The following is a 24256-nucleotide window of genomic DNA, read 5'->3' on the forward strand; positions in this document are numbered from 1 at the left end:
TTGAATATATAATGGAGACTGTGTTATGCAGGGAAAATAAATTATAGTGTATTTTGTTGTCTTACACAATTCTGGAGCCCATCCTGAACGTTGTATTTACCCTGGGTCAGGCATTGGTTTGCCTGTTGGTCCATGGGAGGTATTTCATTCACCCATGTGTGGTAGCCATTCCCCGGTCCGCCAACTGGGGCATGCCTTCTAGGGGTTACAGGCCCCTCCAAGTGAGAAAAATGTTTTACTTACCACCTTGAAAAATCAAAAATTATGTCATCAGTGTTTTGTGTGTTTGTGGGTACATGTCTGCTGTTCTGGTACATATCGAAATCCCTATGCAATAGTACCACTACACACAATTACTCTGATAAAGTAAAGTAGCATGCGGTAATTGATTACTGCATTTGAAGAAGAACAACACTGCAACAGTCCACACTGATCCAATGGAAATGTATGGGACCAATGCATAAGACACAGTGGTTAGGCAGTGTAAATGCTTCCAGTATTGTGAACAAGTCTGAATCACAAATAACAGTGAAAGCGCCTCTCTTTGTGAAAAACTTGGAATCAATAGATAATTGGAGGCCTTGGTGTACAAAGACCAGGTTTTCTTGATCAAGGTAGTAGCAGAAAAAGTAAAAAACAGTATGGATCCGTTTTCAAAAAATTGCACAAAATTTCGAATGTGGTAGCTCACAGTCCACTGAGTCCTGCAACAGATCACACCCATTCAAGTAATCTGTTGAATCAAGGCAGCAGCAGCTGTTGCAGCTGTGTTACATCAATTCAAAGGACATCTTTAGCCACCATATCTTCATGGATAAGAGCTGCAGCCTGTAATTGGAAAAGTGTCATATCTTCATGGATAAGAACTGCGGCCTGTAATTGGAAAAGTGTCATGATGGTCTCTCCGTTGGCAAAAGATTCAAAGCTGGTCCCTCATTCAGATCTCTGGGTGGGGATTGCCAAAGGGGAGACTAAGACTGAATAACCAACGAAAGAATAATGTTCTGTGAGATGAGACGTGGAATGTCAGATGTTTCATCATGGTAGGGAATCTAGAAAATGCAAAAAAGGGAAATGCTAAGGCTTAATCCAGATGTAGTTTGTGTCAGTGAAGTGAAATGAAAATAGAATGAGGATTTTTGTTCAGATGAATAAAGAGTAATATCAAGAGCAGGAGAATACAGGATAATGGAAGTAGGATTTATTATGAATAGGAAGGTAGGACAGAGAGTGACTTACTGTGGACAGTTCATTGATAGAGTTGTTCTCATGGTACTTCATGAGAGAAGATCTTTTTTCTTGATTCTTCGTGTAATTTCAGGGATAAGCAGTTTAACATGAACTGTGTCATTATTGAAAAAAATGTTGTAATTATCAGTTGAGAGTTGTATGGGTCTGAGGGGAAGTTTGTTTTCTTGTTCTATGAGAGAGTGGGACCATTCTTTCAGTTTGTATGGAGGATACACGGTATAGATTATTCGGCCATTTTTAACCCTTTAACTCCTCTGACCCTGTGAACGTACGCACCTTTGTACCTCTCCCTGTGTGTTCTGAATGTGTATACGCGTGCCACCAGTCATTCTACCTGGTACTCTGAACGTGTCTACGCGTAAACACATTCAAAGCACACAGGGACGGGTACAAAGGTAACCACGTCCAGAGCAATTAAAGGGTTAAACAGTCCATAGAATTCTTTGCATCTCAGGAGGTATTCAGTTGTATGTTATGTGGCATAGAACTCTCTCTGTGTTAAACATCAGTTAACTCTTTTTCATACCACATCTTTTCAATATGTGGTGCACAGAGTAACAACCATCTGGTGCCCTTGTGTAGTGACATAACTAATAATCACATTTTCATGTGTAACAGTTATTGTTTTCTTTTCCATTAATACAAATGGCTCTGAGCACTATGGGACATAACTTCTGAGGTCATCAGTCCCCTAGAACTTAGAACTACTTACCGTATTTACTCGAATCTAAGCCGCACTCGAATCTAAGCCGCACCTGAAAAATGAGACTCGAAATCAAGCAAAAAAAATTTTCCCGAATCTAAGCCGCACTTGAAATTTGAGACTAGAAATTCAGGGGGAGAGAAAAGTTGTAGGCTGCATCTCCAAATCGAAACAAAGTTGGTCCATTGTAATATGAGACACAATTTAGGTCAAATGAATGACGATATAGCGACAGTAGTTTGGTTTGAATCGTAAGCTTAGCTGTTAAGCTTTACCAAGTAGCCATTGCTATGCGTCAGGCGCTCCGTCGGTATTTATATGGGTACCCTTCCTTTTTCACATGTTTCGTCTGGTTTGAATTGATTGCTTATTTTTCTTTGATCTGATAAGCGCAGTTCTTTTTGTTATAGGTGTTTACGTCACTCTAAGCTGAAAATGCATTACTGTACTGTGTCATGCATTGTTTGTCGCATTCTGATAGTACGTGTTTACGGTCTGTTGCCACTCGTGGCATGGCTTGTTTTGTGCGCACTACCGCCGCTTACAAAAAAAGAGAAGAGAGGAATCGTCTCATTAGCGAAACAATGGCAAGAGACTGATATTTGTTGTTACTTACACTGCTGCTTTCTTTGATAATGATCAACAAGAACCAAATAATAGACTGCATATTATAGAAGATGTTATGAACGAGAGTTTAGCGAAAATTTTTTCTCCCTTTGAAAATCTTTGCAGGTGCCTCTTTAGTACATTACATTCTGCACAGAAATTCTAGATTTAAAAGTCTAGTCAATTGCCGTGCTTCATTTCTGACTGTATCACTATTAGGCATAAGAATAATACGATTATAAACATGACATGATATGTATATTCTTCCGCGTTTGCTGTTGTCTCACTCTAGTTTCGTAGTTTATGAGGCAGACAGGATTTAAATGAGATAGCAGCAAAAACAAAACAATACATGGCAAAATGTTTATATTCGTATTATTCTTATGGTGAAGAGAATACTGCATGTGATGCACAATTCATAAAAGATCCTGTTAGCAACCATCTCTTCTCACAGATAGGAAAAAATTCAGAATGTAGAGTTGGCCATATTGACAAACATCCCAAACAGTCTTGCCAGTCGGATTTTCGTAGTACATTGAAATGCTGCTACATTCGAAGATGAACAATACGAAATTTGTATTTACTTCGTTGGATAATGTATGAAAATGCAGTGGTCGAAACTCGGGGCGGAGAAAGAAGCTCGTCTTTTAGCTTTTTTTTAAATTTATTTACTGACGCAGAGGTTTTGGTGCCAGTATTTATCTTTGTGCCTACAAAGCACGCCTATGTAGCGCTACATTTGCTTTGCACTCGATTCTAAGCCGCATGCGGTTTTTTGGATCACAAAAACTGGAAAAAAAGTGTGGCTTAGATTCGAGTAAATACGGTAAACTTAACTAAGGACATCACAAACATCCATGCCCGAGGCAGGATTCGAACCTGCGATCGTAGCGGTCGCGCTGTTCCAGACTGTACCACCTAGAACCGCTTGGCCACTCCGGCCTGCTCCATTAATACAGTAATATACACAACAAATATGTGTTTTTTTTTTTTCATTGAATTCTGTTTTGATATCTTAGAGTGTGGTAGTTTAATCCATCCTAGAACACAGCATTTACTGAGATTTTATAATTCATCAATTGCCAACAGCAGTTTACTAAAATTTTTGTTACTTATTGTATTTGTCAAATACTGCAATTCCCACTTTCCGTAGCAGTTTACATAGATTTCTGTTATATTCATCACACACTGCAACTCCCTGTTTCTGAGACTCTGAAGTTGTACTCATGTTTGTTCATGTGGAATACACTCATTACTGGTAGGTGCCTTCACCATATATGTATTGTTTTTTACATGTAGCTAATAGCTTTGAAGGTCTCAGTGACCATCCCAAATCTTCCATTTACTAACCTTTGGCAATGTAGTCATGGGTAGTTGGAAGCGTGTTTGTGTTGTACTAGAGTCATCATTTGTGAAGGTTCATCTTCTTTCTTCATGTATGGAAATATTCTTTCTTGATTCATGATGTAGTTTCAGAGACTGGTATTTTAGTTCTGTAATGTGTGAAAAATGTGTAACTGAGTTTTGTGGTGAGGTTGCATTCTGTTGCTCTGTCAGTGTCCAGTTGAGTTGTTTGAAGTGTGTTCATTGAATAGTATTGATCTTGTATATCAGCGACATCTTTCTTCATGTAAGGGTTTCTTTCTTGATTCAGTGTGTTGTTTGAGTGAGTAGTGTGTAAAATGATAGTTGTCAAGTTCATGCTGCTTGGTTATAGAGTACTTCTATCTCTGTGTCTACTTCTGTTTGTGAGAGTGTTTTTGTTGTGCAGAGTAGCTTTTGTTTTGTAGGGACTTGTTTCTTCTTGTGAAAAAATATTCCTTCTTCATTCCTTATGAGAAAAAATATTCCTTCTTCTTTCCTTATGTAATATTGTGGGTAATCTGTTTAACTTGTGCAGTGTCATAATTGATAAAAGTGTTGAATGTAAATATTGGTTGACAGTTGTATGAGGTTGTATGGAGGATATGTGATATAGGTTAGTCGGTCATTTCTAATCTGTCCATTGAGTTCTTGATGATTCCTTAGATATATGGTTGTATCTTCTGCAGCATAGGAATTGCTGAGTGGTTAATGGCATGTAGCACTGTTCAGACATCTTTTCAATACCGTATTTACTCGAATCCCAGCTGCACTCAAATCTAAGCCGCACCTGAAAAATGAGACTCGAAATCAAGGGAAAAAAATTTCCCGAATGTAAGCCACACCTGAAATTGGAGACTCAAAATTCAAGGGGAAAGAAAAATTTTAGGCTGCACCTCCAAATCAACAAGGTTGGTCCATTGTAATATGAGACACAATTTAGGTCGAATGAATGACAATATAGCTACAGTAGTTTGGTTCAAGTCGTAAGCTTGGCAGTTAAGCTTTACCAGGTAGCCATTGCTATGCGTCGGGCACTCTGTCCCTATTTATACGGGTATCCTTCCTTTTTCACGTGCTTCGTCTGGTTTGAATTGATTGCTTATTTTTCTTTGATCTGATAAGTGCTTTTCTCTTTGTTATAGGTGTTTGTGTCACTTTAAACTGACAGTGCATTACTGTACTGTGTCATGCATTGTTTGTCGCATTCTGATAATGAGTGTTTACGACCTGTCGCCGCTCGCGGCATGGCTAGCTTTTGTGCGCGCTACCGCCACTAACAATAAAAAAAATAGAGGCATTGTCTCATTAGCGAAACAATGGCATGAGACTGCTATTTGTTATTACTTACACTGCTGCTTTCTTTGATAATGGCCAACAAGATCCAAATAATAGACTGCGTATGATAGAAGATGTTCTGAACGAGAGTTTAGCAAAAATTTTTCTCCGTTTGAAAATCTTTGCAGACGCCTCTTTAGTACATTACATTCTGCACAGAAATTAGAGTCATCTTAGATTTAAAAATCTAGTCAATTGCCGTGCTTCATTTCTGACTGTATCACTATTAGGCATAAGAATAATACAAATATAAAAGTGACATGATATGTACGAGGTGCATTCAAGTTCTAAGGCCTCCGATTTTTTTTCTCCGGACTGGAAAGAGATAGAAACATGCGCATTGTTTTAAGATGAGGTCGCATTCATTGTCAATACATCCCAGAGATGGCAGCACCGTACGGCAGATGGAATTTTACTGCCTGCAGCGAGAATGAGAACTGTTTTAAATACTTAAAATTGCGACATTTTCCTTACTTGAACAGCGTGCAATCATTCATTTTCTGAATTTGCATGGTGTGAAACCAATTGAAATTCATCGACAGTTGAAGGAGACATGTGGTGATGGAGTTATGGAGGTGTCGAAAGTGCGTTCGTGGGTGCGACAGTTTAATGAAGGCAGAACATTGTGTGACGACAAACCGAAACAACCTCGCACTCGCACGAGCCGGTCTGATGACATGATCGAGAAAGTGGAGAGAATTGTTTTGGGGGATCGCCGAATGACTGTTGAACAGATCGCCTCCAGAGTTGGCATTTCTGTGGGTTCTGTGCACACAATCCAGCATGACGACCTGAAAATGCGAAAAGTGTCATCCAGTTGGGTGCCACGAATGCTGACAGACAACCACATGGCTGCCCGTGTGGCATGTTGCCAAAAAATGTTGACGCGCAACAACAGCATGAATGGGACTTTCTTTTCATCGGTTGTGACAATTGATGAGACGTGGATGCCATTTTTCAATCCAGAAACAAAGCGCCAGTCAGCTCAATGGAAGCACACAGATTCACCGCCACCAAAAAAATTTCGGGTAACCGCCAGTGCTGAAAAAATGATGGTGTCCATGTTGTGGGACAGCGAGGGCGTAATCCTTACCCATTGCGTTCCAAAGGGCACTACGGTAACAGGTGCATCCTATGAAAATGTTTTGAAGAACAAATTCCTTCCTGCACTGCAACAAAAACGTCCGGGAAGGGCTGCGCGTGTGCTGTTTCACCAAGACAATGCACCCGCACATCGAGCTAACGTTACACAACAGTTTCTTCGTGATAACAACTTTGAAGTGATTCCTCATGCTCCCTACTCACATGATCTGTCTCCTAGTGACTTTTGGCTTTTTCCAACAATGAAAGACACTCTCCGTGGCCGCACATTCACCAGCAGTGCTGCTATTGCCTCAGCGATTTTCCAGTGGTCAAAACAGACTCCTAAAGAAGCCTTCGCCGCTCCCATGGAATCATGGCATCAGTGTTGTGAAAAATGTGTACGTCTACAGGGCGATTACGTCGAGAAGTAACGCCAGTTTCACCGATGTCGGGTGAGTAGTTAATTAGAAAAAAAATCGGAGGCCTTAGAGCTTGAATGCACCTCGTATACTCTTCCGCGTTTGCTGTTGTCTCACTCTAGTTTCGTAGTTTATTAGGCAGACAGGATTTAAATGAGTTAGCAAAAAAATGGTTCAAATGGCTCTGAGCTCTATGGGACTAGACTGCTGAGGTCATTAGTCCCCTAGAACTTAGAACTAGTTAAACCTAACTAACCTAAGGATATCACACACATCCATGCCCGAGGCAGGATTCGAACCTGCGACCGTAGCGGTCTCGCGGTTCCAGACTGCAGCGCCTAGAACCGCTCGGTCACTTCGGCCGGCAAATGAGTTAGCAGCAAACACGAAAGAATACGAGGCAAAATGTTTATATTCGTATTATTCTTATGGTGAAGAGAATGCTGTACGCGATTCACTATTCATAAAAGTTGCTATTAGCAACCATCTCTTCTCACAGGTAGGAAAAAATTCAGAACGTAGAGTTGGCTTATGGCAAACATCCCAAACAGTCTTGCCAATTGGATTTTCGTAGTACATTGAAATGCTGCTACATTCGAAGATGAACAATACAGAATTTGTATTTACTTCGTTGGATAATGTATGAAAATGCAGTGGTCGAAACTTGGGGCGGAGAAAAAAACTTAAATTTATTTACTGACGCAGAGGTTTTGGCGCCAGTATTCATCTTTGTGTCTGCAAAGCATGCCTGTGTAGCGCTACATATATTCGATGGCAGAAGTTAGTTGTGGCGGCACCTACCAACATTTTTCAGAACTTCTGCTTACTTTGCACTTGATTCTAAGCAGCAGTCGGTTTTTTGGATTACAAAAACCGGAAAAAAGTGCGGCTTAGATTCGAGTAAATACGGTATATGACATCCAAAATGACAATTTTGTGGTGCTCTTGGTAATAACAAAATTAGAACACACATTTTAAGATTTAATAGTTTTTTGTTTCCTTTTCCATTAATACAGCAATATACACTGAAGAACCAAAGAAACTGGTATAAGCATGCATATTCAAATACAGCGATATGTAAAAAGGCAGAATACGGCTCTGCAGTCGGCAATGACTACATAAGACAACAAGTGTCTAGTGCAGTTGTTAGATCCGTTACTGCTGCTACAATGGCACGTTATCAAGATTTAAGTGAGTTTGAACATGGTGTTACGGCTGGTACACAAGCGATGGGACACAGCATTTCCGAGGCAGCGATGAAGTGGGATTTTCCTGTATGACCATTTCACGAGTGTACTGTGAGTATCAGGAATCTAGTGAAACATCAAATTTCCAACGTTCCTGCAACGAGAAAAAGATCATGCAAGAACGGGACCTATGATGACTGAAGAGAATCATTCAACAAGACAGAAGTGTAACCCTTCTACAAATTTCTGCAGATTTTAATGCTTGGCCATCAACAAGTGTCACTGTGTGAACCATAGGGCTTTCGGATTCGAAGGCCCACTTGTGTACCCTTGATGATTACTGTTGTGAATTGGCAGGAGCCAATTCACGGAGTTTGGAGGAAGCCTAAATGCACGCTTTTAAGCTCACGCAGACTGGCGTGAGGTCTGGAAAATGACAAGGAATTATAGTAGCCAAAAATAGTACATAGCTTCTGGAATACTTAACTTTAATCCACAGTTGGTGAACATCGCTCTTGTTGATACATTATATAATCTCAATATAAACTGGTAATGGCGCCTTGCTAGGTCGTAGCAAATGACGTAGCTGAAGGCTATGCTAACTATCATCTCGGCAAATGAGAGCGTGGTTGTCAGTGTAGCATTGCTAGCAAAGTCGTCTGTACAACTGGGGGCGAGTGCTAGGACGTGTCTCTAGACCTGCCGTGTGGCGGCGCTCGGTCTGCAATCACTGACAGTGGCGACACGCGGGTCCTTCGTATACTAGCGGACCGCGGCCGATTTAAAGGCTACCACCTAGCAAGTGTGGTGTCTGGCGGTGACACCACAATTACACCACACAATGCTTTACACCTTGACAGGGCCCATCAACACTGACATTGGACTATTGATGACTGGAAACATGCTGCCTGGTCAGACAAATCTTTTTTAAAATTGTATAGAGCGGATGGTCGTGTACAGGTATGGAGACAGACTCATGAATCCATGGACCCTGTATGTCATCAGGGATCTGTTCAAGCTGGTGGAAGCTCTGTAATGGTGTGAGGCATGTGCAGTTGGAGTGGTATGGAGCCCCTGATATGTCTAGACATGACTCTGACAGGTGATGTGTATGTAATCATCCTGTCTGATCTTATGCATCCATTCTTGTCCATCGAGCCTTCCAATGGACTTGGTCAATTGCAGCAAGACAATGCGACTCCCAACACATACAGAATTGCTACACCGTGGCTCCAGGAACACTCTTTTTGAGTTTAAACACTGCTGCTGCCCACCAAACTCCCCACATGTGAACATTGTTGAATATATCTTGGATGCCTTGCAATGTGCTGTTCAGAACAGATCTCTACCTCTTCGTACTCAGGATTCAGGTTGTCAGTTCAGTTCCTCCCAGCACTACTTCAGACATTAGTTGAATCTGTACCATGTCATGTTGCGGCACTTCTGCATGCTCATGGGAGCCCTACACGATATTAAGCAGGTGTACCAGTTTCTTTGGCTCTTCATTGCATATGCAAGAAATCTGTATCTTTTGCATTAATTCTCTTATGATATCTCAGTGTCCGATAATTTATACCATCCACGAATGTAGAATTTGTTGATTTATATATATATCACCAGTTGTTTATAGCAAGTTTACTTACATTTCTGTCATTTATTACATGCCTGCATCTCCCAGTTGTCATGACTCTGAAGTTGTTCTCATGTTTATTCACATGGGGGGAGGGGGGGGGGAACTCATTGGCAGTTGGTCTCATCACCAAATATGTATTAATTTTAACTTGTTGCTAATGGCTTTGTAGCTCTCAAGGACTATCCCATATCTTACATTTCGTGTCTTTCATGTCAGTGTACTCGTGTAGTTGAAAGCATATTTTGTGTTGTACTACAATCTTTCTTTGTCATCTTCTTTGTTCACATATTGAAATCTTCTTCCTTGATTCATCATGTAATTTGAGGGGATTGGTATTTTTAATTCTGTATTGTGTAAAAGGTATCTGATTGAACTGTGTGATAAGGTTGCATCGTGTTGATTTATTAGTGTTCAGTTGAGCTGATTGATGTGTTCCATTTGAATAGTAGTTATCTTGTATCAGGGTTGAATGAAAAGTAATGCCTCCACCTTTGTTAATTGGGTTTGGATGGGAAAATTTTAATAAATCAAATGCAGAAATAATCCTTAGAATGTGATCTTTAATTACCAATATTCACTTATCCACATAATCACCAGTCAATTGGATACATTTCCGCCAACGATGAATAAGTTTTCTGAAGCCATCATGGAAGAACTCAACATTTTGTTTCCGCAACCACTGTCTCACAGTTCTCTCAACGTCTTCATCAGAAGCATAATGATGTACCCGCAGATCGCACAGCATCTTGACTCTTTCTTCTCTGGAAGTTTTCTCAAACCTGGAGCACCACGAGGATCATCAATTGCATTTTTTTCTTGCAGCCATTCATCTGAAAAGGCTTCAATTATCATTACAGTATATACATATCTGGAAACAAATTTCCTTCCCTTATTATGCTCTTTGTATAATATGTAAGAGTTCAGTACCATTCTTAACATTATGTTAAAAACTACCTTCTTCCAGTAACGAAGAGTTCGCCTCTCATCCAAATACGCATACAGCATCATGTCGGATGTGTCTATTCCACCCATATACTGGTTGTACTGGTGTGTTATTTCTGGCTTTTTTACTGTTTTATTTTTATTTTGGACTTCAATGTCACCAGCACCAACTTTACTTGACAATAAGAGAACAGGGGTATGCTGGGATTTTTTCTCTCCGTACACACATGCTAGTGCCGGACCTGACTTACAATACTTCCTTTCCCCAATTCCAAATGTCTTTCTAAATTGCTCTGGCAAATATTTCCTGTTTTTTCTTACAGTGCCAGTAATGTATGTACCTAGTTTGTAGAGACTTTTTACAAGTGGTACTGACATGGAGAAGTTGTCCACAAAGATATGATATCCCTTGTTCAAATAACTGCCCAAACGCAATAACTTCTGAACAACACAGTAACCTAACCTATGTCTTGCAATCTCAGCCTTATCTTCTTGGCTTTTGGCACCTCTGTATGTATAAAATCCAAGACAGTAGTGCATTATAGAGTCACACAGCATCCAGAATTTGATTCCTCATTGGTGGTGGTGTTTGTTTGGCAAATACTGTGATAGGGAAGTGTGACATTTAGTGCCAACTAGACTCATCAATACCAAGTTGTTCATGAGGTGTGTAATGATGTCTAAATATATTATTAGCATGATGTACCAATGGCTGGTACCTGATACATGGGTCATAATGAGGATGGCCTGCTGCTGGACATTTCTCACTATCCACAAGATGAAAGAATTTCATCACATGCCTAAATTGGTGGGCAGAAAACATTTTACCAAACCATGGAAATGCCTATGACAGTTTTGTGCTCCAGTATGATAGCATTGTGGGCCTTTTATTGAGTCCCATATTTAGTAAGCAAGCAATAAAACCTCTTACCTCGGTACTTATCACATTCTTCCATTTCTTATACGGTTTGGACAATGTAGCATGTTTAGTTATAAACTGTTTAGCTGAGCAATTCGTATCAGTTAAAATAAGCTGCAGCAACGTTGTAGTAAAGAATAGATTGAAATATCCTATCACAGGAGATCCTACTGGTAGCATATGTTTTGGTCCTGGCAGCTCTTGAAATGGATGTGGTAATGGTTGTAGTGTTTCAGGCGCACGTACTTCTGTGTATTGTACATCTTCCATTTTGTCTTCACTTTCGTTCACAATATCATCAAGTACATCAGTGTCACTTTCTGAACTGTTGCTGCTTTCGCTAAAACAGTCTGTATCACTAGGACATTCTAAAAGTTCACAAATTTCTTCGTCGGAAGTCCTCTGCTGTGGCCTGGTGTAGGTCGCATTTTTCACAAAAAATGGAGAAAATAAACAAACTGTAAACACTTACTGTGAAGAAAAACACACAGAAACAGTGATAAATAACAGTACTGTGCAAAAACAAGAACGTAGAACACAATAACAGAATGTAAACATGTACTGCGAAACATAACGTCAATAAACAAACGATGCAAAAGTGGAATAATTGAATGCTAATAGTTCACCGAAACGATGCTCAGTTGTCGATAGCTATCGATCTACACATAGCTCGATTCAAAGAGCATCTGTAATCAGCACGCCAACACCATCTAAGCGCTGATTCTTTAAGCTAAACAAGACGAAGAGGAGTACCAACGAATCGTCACCCTGACAGTATTAGCGCCAGTAGGGGGTAACGATAGATCGTTACCTTCACTTTCAAAGGGTTAAATTGCATTGACTGATGTCTGCACAGGGTTCCATACTTTACACTGTAACAACACAACTGTTCAATGCTAAGGCTTCCCGCCTAATGGGGCTGTAGAGAAGAGGCTACGGAACAAACCAGCATGTACCACATAGCAATGCTGTTGAAGAGTTACAAAGGTGGAGGCATTACTTTTCAGTGTGCCCTCATATTTAGGGTTATCTTTCTTCATGTAAGATTTCCCATCTCGGTGTGTTGTGTAAAATGATTGGGATCATGTTTATGTGGCTATGTTGTAGAATGTATGTATTTCTGTGTCCACATCTGTTCCTGTGATTGTGCATGCTTATAGAGTATGGACTTGTTTCTTCATGATGCAAAATTTTCTTTCTTGATTCTTCATGTAACATTGGGGTAATCAGTTTACCTTGTGCAGTGTTGCTATTGAAAATAAAAGTATTATAATGTAAATAGCACATAGAGCTCTTCGCAACTCCGGAGATATACAGTTGTATGTTCTCTGCAGTATGACTCTTTCAGAGTGTGAAAGCCATTAGCTTTGTTGCAGATCACAGTGTTTGAATATGTGATGTCCACAATGACAACTTTTTTTGTGTGGTGACATAGTTAGGATTCACATATTCGGATTTATCAGTTATTGTGTTTTCTTTACCAATAATACAATAATATATGTAAGAAAGATGTATGATTTGCATTAATTCTGTTTTGATATCTTAGTGTGACATAATTTATTCCACCCATGAAACCACTTAATGAGTTATGCAAGTCACCAGTTGTTTACAGCAAGTTTATGTACATATTTGTTATATATTATTCTTATAACATTTGCATTTTCCAGATTCACAGGCTCTGAAGCTGTACTTATGTTTGTTGAAGTGGAAAACACTCATCAGTGTAGGTGTCATTACCATATATACATTAATATTAGTTTATAGCTAATGGCTTTGCAGCTCTCAGTGACTGTCTCATAACCTTCATTCATGTCTTTTGTCACTGTACTCGTGTGTGGTTGTAAGAATCTTTGTGTTGTGCTCCAGTCATTATTTGTGTAAGTTCATTTTCTTTCTTTATGTCTTGAAATCTTCCTTCTTGATTCTTCATGTAATTTGAGGTAGCAGTATTTTAATTCTATATTCTGTAAAAAATTCTAATTGAATTACATTACTTTTTCAGTGTCCACTTGAACTGTTTGATATGTGGTTATTGAATAGTATTGATCTTCTGTATTAGGGACATCTTTCTTCATGTAAAGTCTTTTTCTTTGTTGTTTCATCATCTTGTTTGAGTTGTTAATACTTTACAGTGAGCAGGGTGTAAGATGATAGTCACTGAGTTTATGTGGCGAGGTTGTAGTGTGTCTATGGCTGTGTCCGAATGTGTTGGTGTAAGTGTGTTTGTTGTAGAGAGTAACTTTTCGTTTGAAGGTACATATTTCTTCATGAGAGAAGACCTTCTCGCTTGATTCTTCTTGTCATATTTGAGTCACAGCTAAGAAATATGTTTCCAAATGAACTTGATTAAACAACTTGACAATACAAGTTGGAAGCTGTTTGTGCTGAAATGACCAGCGTATCTTGTACTGTCACCCTCATGAAAAGTAGCATAATGTCCAGATTAACCATTTAATCATTTTGGCTTATTTTCATTTTCTTCAGTGTTTCAACAAATTTCTGCAAGTTTACAACATGGTGTTCACAATGTCCCAGTTTCGGTGTTAATAATCCTGCAAGATGATTTGGTGGACTGTTGGTGGGCAAGCAGAATTCACTAACAATGCATGTTAGATGGAACTTTTGCTTACATATGTTCAGGAATCCATAGAGCCTGAGTAGTCGGGTAGCTGGTGGCATTAATTTCTTCACCACTTTGGTAAACCAGAGTCCTTTAATAACCACCCTCTCTTCATGACTATGGCCTGTGTTGTATCACAACTGAGCTTCCAGTATGCATCATCTTCTCATAAATGTAGCACATTCAGATTGTAGTCTTCAGTGTTCAGAAGCAAAGTGGTATTTCCTTTGCCAGCTGGCAAGACAACCAAGTCAAAATTCTCACACGGTAAGCATAAGTCACTTTGTCGCTCGTGGCTAATTAAGATTTCAGTGGTTTAGGTTTTGCCAGTATGTAGCTGGCACTTAGTGTGATGTTCTTATCTGTGTCATGTGAGCGGTGATGAATGCACTACTCTATTCCATTAATAACATAAAAAATTGCCTGAAAAACTAAGGCCATTACTCAATGCTGGCATGGAGCTATTTTCCAGTTCTGGGATGGAGAGATTAACAGCTATTGTATGGGCCTTATCATTCTCCACATCAGTTCCTCTGTGAAGTTATAGGTCAAACTTGTTACATTGCATAAACATCGTCTTGCACAAATTATCATGCTGTTGTTCTGTCCATAGGGGCAGGCTTTTGATGTTGAAAGTAAGTAACAGTGCTTGTAGTGAGGCCGGAGCAGCAGTTTCAAATGTGAAAGGACCCTCATGTACCACCTGACATCACTCTGTCCCACAATGAGGCAGGGCTGCCTATCTCACCTTCTGCACAACATCATTTTGGCCCTCTCTGATTGGTGGCAGAAACTGCAATTGTGGCTATATAAATAGGATATTGTGCCAGCCCCAGCAGTCAGTAGTTTTACTCCTGATGACAATGGCAAAGATAGCCATTGGAAGCTCATTAATTTTATTTGATTTGATGCTGTTTGAACACCAAAAAGACATGATGCTGCAGAAGTCTTCGAGCACACTTTGTTTCCTCTGCAGTGAGGACATAATGCACAGTGTGAGACTGCTGGAAAAACTGTGAAAAAAGAAATTACATCTGCTGAGTTCTTTAGCATATTGCAATGCTGCCTGGATAAGGAGGTAATTACTCACTTTGTTGTAGCTAAGCAACACATCCGAACTGCTGCAGTGGACAGAATTTTGATGAGGACAAGTCATACCATAGTGAGACAGTGGACCGTTAGACAAGATATGAGCTTGATCCATATACCAGAAAGCTGTTTGATTGTCATCAATTTCTGTCATCAGCTTTGTAGCCATTTGATTGGGAGTGCGTGGACATAGCCATGGCATCACAATGGTGTGCCAGTTTGCGCAAGACAGCAAGACAACATCCAAGCAAGTTTGACCACGTGACTCACAGAGGAAATGATGTGAAGAATGATAAGTTTCGCAGAATAGTTGTTAATCTCTGCAATCCAGAACTAGTCAACAACTCTGTGGCAGCTCTGGGTAAAGGACTTAATTTTTCACCAGTCACACAAAGTCTGTCAGTTTTGGATATTGTTAGTGGAACTGAACAGTGCATCTGGCATCTATTGCATGACACATCGGAGGATGTCTCACTAGCTGCCGGGCTGGAATTAAGCTAGCCCACCAAAAACCAGTGTTAACCTAGAAGATTCTTGTGACTTGTCCTTATTGCGTGAGAATGATGACTTGGTTGTCTTGGTAGCAAACAGAGGAAATGCCACTGTGTTTCGGAACACTGAACCTGAAGGTGCTATACTTATTAGAAGATGGTGCGTACTGGGAACTTAGTCACAATCTGACACAGGCCATAGTCATGAAGACAGGGAAGTTATTAAAGGACTAAGTGGTGCAGAAATTAATGCCTTGCGCTGTCAGATCTCCCTGGCCCTATGGACTGCCAGGGAAAGGTTCCTCTTAGCCCCATTGTTAATGCAATTAGCTTGCCTACCTGCAGACATTCAAAACATCTTACAGGAATATAAGTGCCAAAACTAGGACATTTTGAACACCATGTTGTAAACTACCAGACATTTGTTGAAACACTCAAGAAAATAAAAACAGAACAAAATGACATAATGGTTAGTCTGGACATTGTGTCACTTTTTACGAGGGTGCCAGTAGAAGACATGCTGGATCTTTTGGCCCAACTCTTTCCATTTGGAATCCTCAAGTTGTTATGTTATGTTCTTACAACAACACTTCTTATACCATGATGAATATTATGAAATAATGGATGGCACAGTGATGGACTCACCACTGTCCCTCGCAGTCACGAATTTCCTCATGGAGCATTTTGAGGAGCAGGCTCCAAACTCCGCGGTGTTGTGTCCACCTTGCTTCCCAAGATATGTTGATGATGCCTTACTGATATAGCCCCATGGTGAAAATACATGGCTGCAGTTAATGGATCATACAAACGGTGTTCATTCCAACATTAAATTTGCCATCGAGATGGAGCAGGATGGCAAGCTACCGTTCTTGGATGTTTTCATTGGGGGGATGGCAGGAGGCTGGCTTGGTCATTCAGTGTACAGGGAACCAATGTACACTGATCAATATTTAAACATTGATAATTTTCACTCTTGTACACTAGAAAATGCTCCTGAAAATGTTAATACTCACAGCAAAATTTATTTACAATGACAACCACCTACAGTCTGAATTGCAGCACTCGAGGCAAATGTTCAGAGAGGATGATTATAGCAAGAGAGACACTACAAATGCTTTCAGATGTCACCAAAGATGGATGTCTTGTGAATTGGCACAAGAAGCCAAGCCAACAGCTTTCCTGACATACTGTGGGGCAACAAGGAGCAAGTTAGGATGTGTACTGCAGAGACATGGATTGAGACCAGTGCTTTGTCCCACCCCCAAAATACGACATATGCTGTGCCTTGTTAAAGAGAACATAGCTCTTCATGTATCAGGTGTGCGTGTCGTCCCTTGCGAGTGCAGCAGGATTTATGTAGGTCAATCAATTTGCACAGTTGCAGGGTGTTGCACTGAGCACAAGAGACATATTAAACGGAGGGAGCTGAACAAGTCAGCCGTATCTGAGCACTGCCTGGAAAACAGACACAAAATACGGCTTGAGAACATGAAAGTTTTGGCTCATGTGTCAACATACTTGGATTCCATTATAAAAGAGGTGACTGAGATTAGATTGAACAACAGCAGTTTCAATAGAGACCAGGGGCACACTGACTAGGGCATGGGGACAGGCTTCGATGTCAGAAGGAAGCTACAGTGGATGACTAACACTTAAAGGGAGTTTGGGAACAGCAGTTTAAAATATGGCACTGGCCCCTCATGCCACCTTACATCACTCAGTCCCATGTCTGGCCGGAGCTGCTATGAGCTACCCAACTCACCTTCAATGTGTGTATCATTTCTGTCCTCTCTGATAGGTGCCAGTGACTGTAATCATGGCTATGTAAGTGGAAAAATGTGCCATGCCCAGCTGTCAGTAGTTTTACTCCTGGAAATGATGACAATGATAATCATTGAACACTTGTGAATTTTTTTTTTAATTGACTCAGCTTCGAAACCGAGAATATTTTATTCAGAGATTTGTTTAACATATTTTTCTTCGAGCAACAAGAAACAGACTCTAGCTGTCACAGTGTCCTCAAGGGAAAGTCTCTCTGTACTAAAGCACAAATGACACATTTGTATAGCATCATGTTGTGGAGTGGCTCTGAGCCTGAGTGGGCTAAGCAGCTGCCACCAGCCATCATATACTACGATTGCAGAGTGCGCTCGTGATACCAAGCCACTGGATGTGTGACAAAGCTGGCATACATCACTGGGACTACCAGATCCTGTACGACCACAATCAGCATTCACCAAAAACTTGCAATTTCATGCCACCTATGATATGCTGTAGAGTGGTATCGATACTTGATACAACAAATGCTACAACAGAACCAAGACTGTCTTTAGACAATCTGATCCTCAACACACAGAGCTCATAGTTGACATTACCGTATTTACTCGAATCTAAGCCGCACTCGAATCTAAGCCGCACCTGAAAAATGGGACTCGAAATAAAGGAAAAAAAAATTCCCGAATTTAAGCCGCACCGGAAATTTGAGACTCGAAATTCAAGGGGAGAGTAAAGTTTTAGGCCGCACCTCCAAATCGAAACAAAGTTGGTCCATTGTAATATGAGACACAATTTAGGTCGAATGAATGACGATACAGCTACAGTAGTTTGGTTCGAGTTGTAAGCTTAGCTGTTAAGCTTTACCAAGTAGCCATTGCTATGCGTCAGGTACTCTGTCCGTATTTATACGGGTACCCTTCCTTTTTCACGTGCTTCGTCTGGTTTGAATCGATTGTTTATTTTGCTTTGATCTGATAAGTGCTGTTTTCTTTGTTATAGGTGTTTGCGTCACTCAAAGCTGAAAATGCATTACTGTACTGTGTAACGCATTGTTTGTCGCCTTCTGATAGTGCGTGTTTACGGCATGTCGCCGCTCGCGGCATGGCTTGCATTTGTGCGTGCTACCGCCGCTTTCAATTAAAAAAAAAAGAGAGTAATCATCTCATTAGCGAAACAATGGCAAGAGACTGCTATTTGTTGTTACTTACACTGCTGCTTTCTTTGATGATGATCAACAAGAATCAAATAATAGACTGCGTATGATAGAACATGTTCTGAACGAGAGTTAGGCGAAAATGTTTCTCCGTTTGAAAATCTTTGCGGCCGCTTCTTTAGCACATCAAATTCTGCACAGAAATTAGTCATCTTAGAATTAAAAATCTAGTCAGTTGCCTTGCTTCATTTCTGACTGTATCACTATTAGGCATAAGAATAATACGAATATAAACATGACACGATAAGTATATTCTAGTTTCGTAGTTTATTGGGCAGGCAGGATTTAAATGAGATAGCAGCAAACATGAAAGAATACATGATAAAATGTTGATATTCGTATTATTCTTATGGTGAAGAGAATTCTGCATGTGATTCACATTTCATCAGGTTCCTATTAGCAACCATCTCTTCTCACAGGTAGGAAAAAATTCAGAAAGTAGAGTTGGCCATATTGACAAACATCCCAAACAGTCTTGCATGTCGGATTTTCGTCGTACATTGATATTCTGCTACATTCGAAGATGAACAATACGGAATTTGTATTTACTTCGTTGGATAATGTATGAAAATGCAGTGGTCTAAACTCGGGGCGGAGAAAAAAAAGCTCGTCTTCCAACTTTTTTTTTAAATTTATTTACTGACGCGGATGTTTTGGCGTCAGTATTTATCTTTGTGCCTACAAAGCATGCCTGTGTAGCATTACATATATTCGACGGCAGAAGTTAGTTGTGGCGGCACCTACCAACATTTTTCAGAACTTCCACTTGCTTTGCACTCGATTCTAAGCCACAGGCGGCTTTTTGGATTACAAAAACCGGAAAAAAAGTGTGGCTTAGATTCGAGTAAATACGGTATGTCTCCTGGAAGCACACAGTTCACACTGATCTCATTAAACATCAGTTATGACAAGAAGTCCAAATTTTACAGCAGTGGCACAAATTAGTAGTCTTAGGTAACTCTCCCATAAATGTCATAGTGCTTCACTTTACACACTGGAGTGTTTGTTGTTACTATCTCCCCTCCCTGTTTCTCAGTTATAAACATCATCATGCTGCCACCATGAAAATATCTTTTTCCTGTGGTGACTAACAGTATATTTACGATTGTATTTGTTATGGTATTTATATTTTTTGGTGTGAACATTATAGTGTTGTTGTCTAGTATGATTGTGTTTTTATGTTCCATGCTCCTACCTCCTCCCTACCCTTTGCCCACACTTGCTATGGTTATTCAAGGAGATAACAGGAAAAAGGAATGACGGGCAAGCACGGCCAAAAAATGTATGGCAGAATAGAATAGAAGAAACATCACCTTAGGCGAGAGAGGTTGGAACCACGTCTACAGACAGAGAGATGGAAATCCTTTGTGTCCTCGTCATGGTGAATATATCTGGACTAGATTCAGGAAATCCTTTGTGTCCTCTACATGGTGAATATATCTGGACTAGATTCAGAAAGTGCTTTTCAGTGATACCGTATTTACTCGAATCTAAGCCGCACTTTTTTTACGGTTTTTGTAATCCAAAAAACCGCCTGCAGCTTAGAATTGAGTGGAAAGTACGCGGAAGTTCTGAAAAATGTTGGTAGGTGCCGCCACAACTGATTTCCGTCGTCGAATATATGTAGCGCTGCATAGGTATGCTTTGCCGGCACAAAGATAAATACTAGCGCCAAAATCTCCGCGTCAGTAAATAAATTTAAAAAAAAAGGGTGGAAGACGAGCCTTCTTCTCCGCCCCGAGTTTCGATCACTGCATTTTATACATTATCCACGAAGTAAATACAAATTTCGTATTGTTCATCTTCGAATGTAGCAGCATTTCAATGTTGAATGTACTACGAAAATCCGACTGGCAAGACTGTGATGATTTGTCAATATGGTGAATCCTACGTTCTGAATTTTTTCCTACCTGTGAGAAGAGATGGGTTGCTAATAGGAACTTTTATGAATTGTGAATCACATACAGTATTCTCTTCGCCATAAGAATAATACGAATATAAATATTTTGCCATGTATTCTTTCGTGTTTGCTGCTATCTCATTTAAATCCTGTCTGCCTAATAAACTACGAAACTAGGGTGGGACAACAGCAAACGCGGAAGAATATACATATCATGTCATGTTTATATTCATATTATTCTTATGCCTAATAGTGATACAGTCAGAAATGAAGCACGGCAATCGACTCGATTTTTAAATCTAAGATCACTAATTTCTGTGCAGAATGTAATGTACTAAAGAGGCGTCTGCAAAGATTTTCAAACGGAGAAAAATTTTTGCTAAACTCTCGTTCAGAACGCCTTCTATCAAAAGCAGTCTATTATTTGGTTCTTGTTGATCATTATCAAAGAAAGCAGCAGTGTAAGTAACAACAATAGCAGTCTCTTGCCATTGTTTCGCTAATGAGACAATTCCTCTCTCTTTTTTTTTTATTGTAAGCGGTGTTAGCGCACACAAAAGCAAGCCATGCCGCGAACGGTGACAGACCGTTAACACGCAATATCAGAATGCAACAAACAACTCATGACACAGTACAGTAATGCATTTTCAGCTTAGAGTGACGTAAACACCTACAACAAAGAGAACGGCACTTAACAAGTCAAAGCAAAATAAGCAATCAATTCAAACCAGACGAAACACGTGAAAAAGGAAACGTACCCGTATAAATATGGACGGAGCGCGTGACGCATAGCAATGGCTACCTAGTAAAGCTTAACTGCTAAGCTTACGACTCGAACCTACTGTAGCTGTATCGTCATTCATTCGACCTAAATAGTGTCTCGTATTACAATGGACCAACTTTGTTTCGATTTGGAGGTGTGGCCTAAAACTTTACTCTCCACTTGAATTTCGAGTCTCAAATTTCAGGTGCGGTTTAGATTTGGGAATTTTTTTTTTTTCTTGATTTCGAGCCTCATTTTTCAGGTGCGGCTTAGATTCGAGTAAATACGGTAACCTTCTGTTATTGTTATGATGATGTGCTGTATTATGCATCATATGTGAGTGATATTGTTGTGTCAAGGGATGTCTTGGGGTGTTTATATGCTGAGTTTATTCTTAGGTTTTTATGTGTAGCAATGTCAGGTAAATAATTCATCTCTGTTGTTATAATAAGGATCGTGTGCAGTAATCTCTCATTTTCAATCATTATTCAGCGAGCCATTTTTGTGTTGCAGATGTATTGTGAAGTAAATCTAAATTTGATGTTCACAGTAAACTTTAATTTTGGTGGATTACTGGTACAGTGATATGTGTGGCAAATTGGTGAGTCGGTGCTTGCACTTTCAATCTGTTATGATGTGTCGGTACGCCCTGGGTTTCTAATTCACCAGTGTATCTTCCAGTGATTTGTTCTATTGCTTCCCATGTTTATCATAGATCCATTTTCTTTCTGTGATTAATAGTTTATTGGAGTTTGAAGCAATAATTAGCACTTCAGTCTATCCTTCACATTTGCAAATGTGGAATAAACTCATTTTCTTGTTAGACTCTCTACTGTTAATGTCTTAGCTATCAGGTAATATCAATGGTTTTGTTGGTTGCAGTAAGTGTCACATATCTTCCATTAAAGTTTCCTCATGACTGTCCACCTGTGTGTATTTCTTTGTAGGACGATTTTTGTTTGCAAGTAAAGAAACGAGTCCAGATATCAACTCTGTGTACAGATGAGGTTGTTGAGTGTGCTATATCGTACAACTACATATACCTGCACTACAGACATGATCAGTGGGTTGCTGTATCATTGGTCCCCATGCCAGCTCCACAATACAGGCCGGATTGTGTCAACACAGCAGTTGAGCAAAACCCACCAGTCAGTTTACGAGTTAAGATTCCACTGGACTCTTATGTGAAGTAGCAGCAAGCACCAGCCTCTTCTCCAAACCACTTGCCTTGCCACAAGTGATGCTACATGCAGGGCACTACTTGCTTTGCCAGTCAAGTGTCTTCCAGTTTGCCGAAACTGTGCCCAAGTGACCTCCTGGCCACAGAGCTGCCAGATCCAAGTGCAGCACCAACCATGGAAGATCACCAAGCACCACAGTGGGCAGCCAGCAGTCATAACCAGAGCCATCACCTCCACCAACCTCGGCCTCAGCTAACACTGTGCTCCTTGGAGGTTATACAGTGTTTGAATTAATTTACTGTCACTGCTAGACATCCGACCTGACTTAGAATCAGCCAAGTGTTGTCTATCTCCACCAGTGAACTACGGTCGAGCTACTGTAAAAAGATCCGTGACAGTTGCAGTGAGCTGGGTGCAGCAGTTCTGCATGCCTATCACAATCAGTCACATTTTGCAGTTGTGTAAACATCTCTGTGGCAAAGCCTCAGTGTTGCTGGAACTGTATAGAAAGCCATTGTTTTGCAGCTGAGCACTGGTAACAGTATTGTCAGCTGTCATCCATCAGATTATGCTGATGTAACTATAAAGTAAACTAAACTATTTTATGACTCCCATCCAGAAATATTATATATATCAAATGCAAAAAAAACTATGCACCATGAAGGAATTACCTGAATGGGATGGAAACTGGTAGACGTGATGCACATTTGAAGAGGAACAAGTGATTACAGTTTCAGAAAAATTGAATGATTCATTCAAGAGAAAGAGCCTCACAAATTGAGCAAATCAATAACACTTTGGTCTACCTCTGGTCCATATACAAGCTGTAATTTGGTGTGGCATTGATTGACAAAATTGTTGGATGCCCTCCTGAGGGATATCATGCCATATTATTTGTAATTAGCACATTAGATTGTCAATATGCTGAACTGGTGAGAGGGACCTGCCCACGATGCTCCAAAAGTCCTCAGTTGGGTAGAGATCCAGCGACCTTGCTGGCTAAGGTGGGTATGACAAGCATGAAGACAAGCAATAAAAACTCTCAAAATGTATAGAAGGGCATTATCTTGCCAAAATAAAAGCCCAGAATGGCTTGGCATGATGGGCAGGCCAATGGGGCATAGAATGTTGTCAACATACTGTAAGGGTACCTCAGAGCACAACCAAATTGACCATGCTATGAAATGAAATGGCACTGCAGACCATCACTTCTGGTTGTCACACCATATAGTGGTTGACAGTCAGGCTGCTATCCCACCACTGTCCCATGCATCTCCAGACACTTCTTCGCTGGTCATTGGGACCTAGGACATTTTGACTGGAATGGAATTGTCTTCAGTGATGAGACCTGCTTTGAATTGAGCCCTGATGACTAGCAAAGAGGTACCTGGACATGCACTGTATAGCAGTGGAATACCAACTGGACTGTTGCCTGACGTATGGCCTAACACACGAGAGTGGTGGTTCATAGAAAGAACCAGTTGGTTGTCATTTGTGGCACCCTTACAGAACAGTGTTACATAGATGGTACTCTACACCCCCATTGTCTTGCCCTTCATGCCAGGCCATTGTCGACTCACTTATCACCAGGATAATACCCATCTGCACACGGTGTGTGTTTCTACTGCTTGTTGTCGTGTTTACCAAACCCTGCCTTGGGCAAACAGGTATCCAGATCTCTCCTCAGCTGAGAATGTTTGGAGCATTGTGGTCAGGGCCCTGCAATGAGTTTGGAATTTTGATGATCTAAGGTGACAGGTCGATGAAATTCGATACAATA

This window comes from Schistocerca cancellata, chromosome 1, assembly GCF_023864275.1.
Source record: "Schistocerca cancellata isolate TAMUIC-IGC-003103 chromosome 1, iqSchCanc2.1, whole genome shotgun sequence".
In the NCBI taxonomy this organism is placed as follows: domain Eukaryota; kingdom Metazoa; phylum Arthropoda; class Insecta; order Orthoptera; family Acrididae; genus Schistocerca; species Schistocerca cancellata.